Genomic DNA, 6,331 nt, shown 5'->3' on the forward strand with positions numbered 1-6,331 from the left:
AGCTCTCAGCTGCTGTTCCAGCTCTATGACTGCCGACCTGCATCTATGCTCCCTGCCTTGATGATTACAAACCCTCCAAAACTATATATAAGCCAACCCCCGGTTGAATGCATAGTTTTATAAGCTGCCTTTGTATAGTGCTTCATCATAGCAAAAATACATTAACTAACACATGGCCTCTGATCCCATTTCTTGTTTGCCAAGGAGGGACAGCCAGGCACTGAAAACCTCTTCAGAAAGGAGTTGGGAAGGCCTCGCTTCATGTCTATACTGACTAGAATTCGCAGAAAAAACTGGAGAACAGAGAATATTTTTAAAAATAATCCTAGAGAATGGTCTTTCACAAACATCTAAAAGGAAGAAAAAATGAGTCAATTGAAAAATATAATATTCCAAATATGGTATTATTGTCCTTAAAACATAAAGTTGTCACTGCTTTTGAGAAAATTAGAAGGCAACTGCATTAATGAAAGCACTAATGAACAAAATGTACTTGAATATCAAAATACGGCCTCATCTTCAGATGCTCAAAGACAATCCACTTAGCTGAACGGTCCTTTGGGCGAGTTGGTCTAGTATAAAGCGGCAGTTTATAATGCGTGGTAGTTCCCACTTAATGTTTAAAATGTTTTTATCGGAAGTGTGTTAAACATCTTTCTGTATTTTCTTCTCTATATATTATCTAAGAAGAAGAAGAAATTTTTAACATGTATGTTGTATAGATTAAACTCTCATACATCTAATCATTAAAATAACAAATGAATCTTTTTAAAACAACAAAAAAGGATACTTTTAGCAGGGTGAGTTGCCATCCAACCTTGTTTTAGGATATCACAAATGGTGCTTTGGTCTATGTTAACAGCATTCTTCTGCCTTGACATACACTGACAGAGTATGACCTACACAGTCTGAGAACCTATAATTTTTTCTATATTTAACCTTGGTCGGGCCCTCATTAGCGCTGAGTCGAGCTTTGGTTTCTGAATTTCTAGAGAGCTAAAGAGAAGTTGGAAAAGGGCCAAAGGGAAGTGAGAAAAACCATTCAGAGAGTGGAGGCTGAAACCTGGGGAAAATGAACAGAGCTGAGCTGAGCTCACCTTGGAAGATGCAGGCTGAGGATTGACTCTGATTTAATAACTTTCCTCAAGAATTGCGGTTTGTTTAGAGGAAGATGCTAGCTGGCTTTTCTCCATCTCTATAGAGATGAACACAATTAGATTAGGATGCAACAAGAGAGTCCTCTTTGACCCAAGGCAGAACTCAGCCACACAGGTGATTAAATTCTGTCATTACCAGCACTGGGGAGCTTTAGTGACCACAGGCACAACGACCATTAGTGACAGCATACTCAATGACCATTAGCCTGGAGTAGCTTGGGCAGCTCACTGAAGAAGGAGATCCCTTTCAAGTCTGTGCCTTCATAAATTCTCAAAAGCCACAAAAAAGACAGAGATGGCTCATCAGTTAGGAGTGTACACTGCTCTTCCAGAGGATCCGAGTTCAGTTCCCAGAATCCCTGTCAGGCAGCTCACAGCTGCTTGTAACTCCGCCTACTGAGGTGTGTTACGTCTATTGAATACCTGCTACGCTTCAAAGAGTATGTTAGTCCTGGGGTTCCCAATGCAAGTAGAACAACATCTTAGCCTCCAGCTAGGCAGGTAAGTGTGGCGAATCCTTATCAGTCTGGGACTCCATCTTGCCTGGGGCTCTGTGAATTCAGTGCACTCTCATTTGTGCGTACGTTGTGCACATGACTCTTCTAACAGTATATTTAACAATCTAGAAAAGCCCATACTTGTACTGTGTGTACGCCCCACTATGAACAGCAGATTAAGTTTATCTTTCCCTTAGTGCACACCTTTAATCCCAAACAATGAAAGTAAAGTTAGTTTGTAGAAGGAAGCACCCATGTTTGAAAGTGATGTCTAATTGAGTGGCAGACAAAGTGACGAATCAGAGAAAGAGTTGACAGAATAGGATCTTCCCTACTCTCATGAGAAGAGAGAGGAAAGAGAAGCGACTTAAGGGAGAGACAGGCAGCACAGGAAGAAGAGAGTGCAGTCCAGGAATATAGAAGAGTTCGTGGAGAGCAGTGCAGTAGAGTTGAGAGAAAGAGTAGCGCAGCCCAGAGAGCGGGCAGGAGGCAGCTTCAGCCAGGTGAGTTTTACAGAGACAAGCTGAGGAGAGAACAAACTAGACCTCGGTGAAGACAGAATGAGCAAGAGAATGAGAAGGAGCCAGAAGATTAGAACCAATTACTAGAGTTAGAATGAGGTCAAGCAGAGCGATTCAGAGGCCAAGAAGAAGAAGAAAGCTAGATTGAATAAGTCAGCTGGGAGAGGAGTTTGAGCCAAAACAGCTGAGCTGAACCAGCGAGGTAGAGTTCAGAAACAACAAGAAAGGGTGAGTTTATTCAGCACCAAGTCTCAGAGGCTGAAAACATTCTAGGCCTAGATAAGATTGTGTGGAGGCCTGAAGCTTCCAGAACCAGGCCTAGGTTAGTAGACAGAGACAGTAAGCCTCGGAGATAATTATTCAGGCAAATAAAACATACTTTTGCACTCATCCTTTTGACACCATAAAAAGAAACCCCAAACAATAGCTCAGAGTCCCCTTGAGTATTCTATCACTCAGGTGACCCATTGGCCATGTGACCAAAACTTACGCTTTCACTGAGTTTCTAAACTTCGTGTTGGAGTGTGTTGTTTTCAATTCTCTGAATAAGACACTAAGATTCTGGAAGCACATGGTCCAGACAGTAGCCACAAGTCACACTAAGGGTGACAATCAGATAGGTTCTAGAGATACGCTGCTGGATAGCACTGGAGAGTGTGTCAGGGACAGTACAATGGGGCCCCTACAGTAGGACAGGTATTCAGGGAACATCTCCCAAAATAGGGCTCTAGGAAAGAGCTCTGGAGAGAGATCCCCTGTAAATTTACACAGGAGGTATCTCTCGGAGAGAGTAAGGCTTTCTGATAGGTGCTGGATGTGGCAAAGGCTCATACCTTTAATCCCAGCACTGGGGAGGCAGAGGCAGGTGGATCTCTGAGTTGGACCACCCTGTTTTATGGAGTGAGTTCCAGGACAGCCAGGGCTACATAGAGAAACCCTGTCCCTGAAGAAAAGACTTCGCAGTGCTGACTTTATCCAGGTGATGTACTTAATTCTAGTGAACCCTTTCCATCGCCATGACACACACATCTCCTTTATTCTGTCACACATGTGACTCTATGTTCCAGAAATAATGCACACCAGAGTGAACCAAGCACAGAGTCAGTCTCTCAGCTTCTAGTGCAACAGAAAAATGTACAATAATTATGGAACCAGTCTGGATGTTTCAACAGGGATTTTAAGTGACTTGCTGAAATTAGGACATATTTATATAAGACGAAAAGTATCCCCAAATTCTATATTTCTAATTAGATGTGCAAAACAGTTAATGCACTTAAGAAAACACTCACGATTCCGCTTTTAAAGTTAGGGATACCCAAACTCACTATCCCAATTAAAGCTTAAAAATGGGAGAGCAGAGCCCAGCGAACCACGTCCTGTGGAATTGTTTTGCTGTGTTCGATCTAATCCAAGACTAAAATGTCTTAATGCTAGGCGATATGACATTGTTCTTTTTCTTTGTCTTGTCAAAGATCTACAGAACGGCCACCGCTTCACTCTTTAGGTATTAGGGGCATTGATTTGTTTGCTTCTGTGTTGGGAAAGATTGCTTCAGAATGGCATAACCTTGAACTCCGGCTTCTCGTGCCTTGCGTGCTTAGACCATAGGGATGTACCACCCTGCTTGTACACAGTGCTGGGGATCAAACCCAGGGCACGTTAGACACTCGACCAACTGAGCTCCGCCTCCAGCCTTCATTTATTTTGGAAAACACCTCATCTGACCAAAGCTCTTTTTTCATTAGTGTTGCTTTACATGGACACAGAATGCAGGAGGATTCCCGAAAAGCCCGTTACACTTGATCATAATAAGCATGTTTTTACATACTGACAGGGTAATTTTTAAACAGTCACATCAAAATATTCTGCTTTGGTGGTATTGCATGAAATTTATACAAAAATTAGATTCCGTGTTTACAGTCTCTGTCTGAGCAGTCTCATTTGTCAGATCTGGTTAGAGGCATTTTGAAAGAAAACCAACTCTACTGTTAAATGGAGTCTTCCTTGTTTTTGTGTTATCAGGGCAAAGCAGCCCATATGTGGCCCAGGGAAGAGGAAGAAGACCTTTCCAAGATAAACAGGGCTTCAAACACACACTTGCATGGCTTTATGAACACACACAACTTAAACATGCATATTTAATACATATATTTCATTACGTATCTATGCTTATTTAAAATAATTTATATTATGTTAATATGTTAGTCTGAGATAAAAACTACTGAATTAGGCTTAGAAGTAGCAAGTTTGTAATGACAGCAGAACGATCCCATGTCTACACACATGTGCATGCAATTATACATATACATATTTTACATACACACATACATGTCAACTACACTTAAATGCACATGTTGAAAGTATAAGGGACAGGATTATGATAATGCCTATTTGGGGCTTGAGCAAGGAAACTTAGTTTTTTGGTTTATAGGGATGTGAGATCAGGATATGGACAGAGCTGGTTTTCCTGTCATCTACTGGTTCTCCCTGTCTGTGCTTCTCACAGTTGGGTGTGTGTGTGTGTGTGTGTGTGTATGCATGCACACACTTTTGCCTTCTCTTTTTACAGAGACAAGGATCACATTCAGTTAGGGTCCAGCTGTGGGACTCTCATTAATTTTCTGATTAAAGGTCCTATTTCTAAATAATGCCTAACATTTACTGAGCAACTATAGACAGAAAGTGCTTTGATATGTGCAGTGATTAAGAGCACTGGCCCTTCTTCCAGAGGTCTAGAGTTCAATTCCCAGCCCCCACATGGTAGCTCATAACTGACACAGTCCCATGGGATCCAATTCCCTCTTCCGGTATGCAGGTGTGCACACAGACAAAATACCCAAATACATAAAATACGTAAGTAAGTAAATAAATAAATAAATCATTCTTTTAAAAATGTATGCATATGTTAATTAGATTGTCATCTACCAACCACAGAAGACAGGCTGTATTCTTATCACCATCTTGTAAGGGTTGGGAGGAAGAAATAAAAGAACCCAATAAAATAGCAAATATATATATCAAGGTAGGAAAGAATGAATACACTGTTTCAGGATGTCAGCAAAATGGTTACTGTGGCTGCTGCTGCTGGGTTTTCTCCCACTTTGCTACCAGAGGCAATTTCTGGTTTTTCTCTTTCTTCTTCCTGCATTCTGGTTCAAAAACAGGTGGAGGAACAGCTGAGCAATGTTGCAAATGGAAATGGAGGGATCTAAGATGCAACTGGAGAAGTTATGAGTAGAGGTTGAAGCATTTGGGAAGCAAAAAGCACCAGAACAGGGAGAAGGAAAGGTTCAGACCTGGTAACCAAGACCTGGTGACAAGCTTCCCACAGGATGAAAGAGTGAGGCAGACTGGACTGGAAGGTGGAGCACTGCTCTACTCTGTGTCATGCAAGTCCCACAACCCCTGGGCAGGACAGAGAGCCAGGAGAAGGAGGCTGTGCAGGGTCACGGGGTTAAAGAAAAACAGCTTCCCAGTAGTAGCCAAGGTCTTAATATCAAAATGCCTGGTGCTTCAGTTGTGGTAATTCAGTCATTTGAAATGAAGTTGTGACCAAGCCGCTAGACGTTTCAGAGCTCAGAACCTCCAGTGTCTTAACTCTGGGGTATAAGGTACTTTCCTCTCTACAGGCTAATAAGCCATGTTTAGTAACAATGGGTTCTCAGTAAGAATGCCTAGAGTCTTCCCAGGGTTTGCAGACATCGTGTGTGGTAAAGGGTAAGTGAGTGCAGGTTCAGGAGGGACAACATACAGGTAATTTTGGGATCCTAGTTCCAGGTACAAGTCATTTCAGAGAGGAGAAGCTGAGAGTCACAAGGTTATAAAAAAACAAAACAAAACAACCCACTGACCTGAAAAGCATTTGTCTCACTAACTAGGAAAGTAACAAGTCTCAAATATTTTATATTTGTATGTATTATTGTACATTGATAGAAATTTAAGGTTATTTTGTTTGAGTTTTGCTTAATGTAAAACATATTCAACTTTAAAAAATGTAATAATGTAAAGTTCTAGTCTTAGGAAAGCTGCTATTACAAGCTGTTTAGGATAACTAGAAACACAAGTCAGTAGTTAGTCACCTATAAATGATCTTACTTGTCATCTCTAGGTACTAGTTTAGTTAATTACAGAAATAAGCTTTATTTAGCCCCTAGCA

This window comes from Apodemus sylvaticus, chromosome 4 (genome assembly GCF_947179515.1).
Source record: "Apodemus sylvaticus chromosome 4, mApoSyl1.1, whole genome shotgun sequence".
In the NCBI taxonomy this organism is placed as follows: domain Eukaryota; kingdom Metazoa; phylum Chordata; class Mammalia; order Rodentia; family Muridae; genus Apodemus; species Apodemus sylvaticus.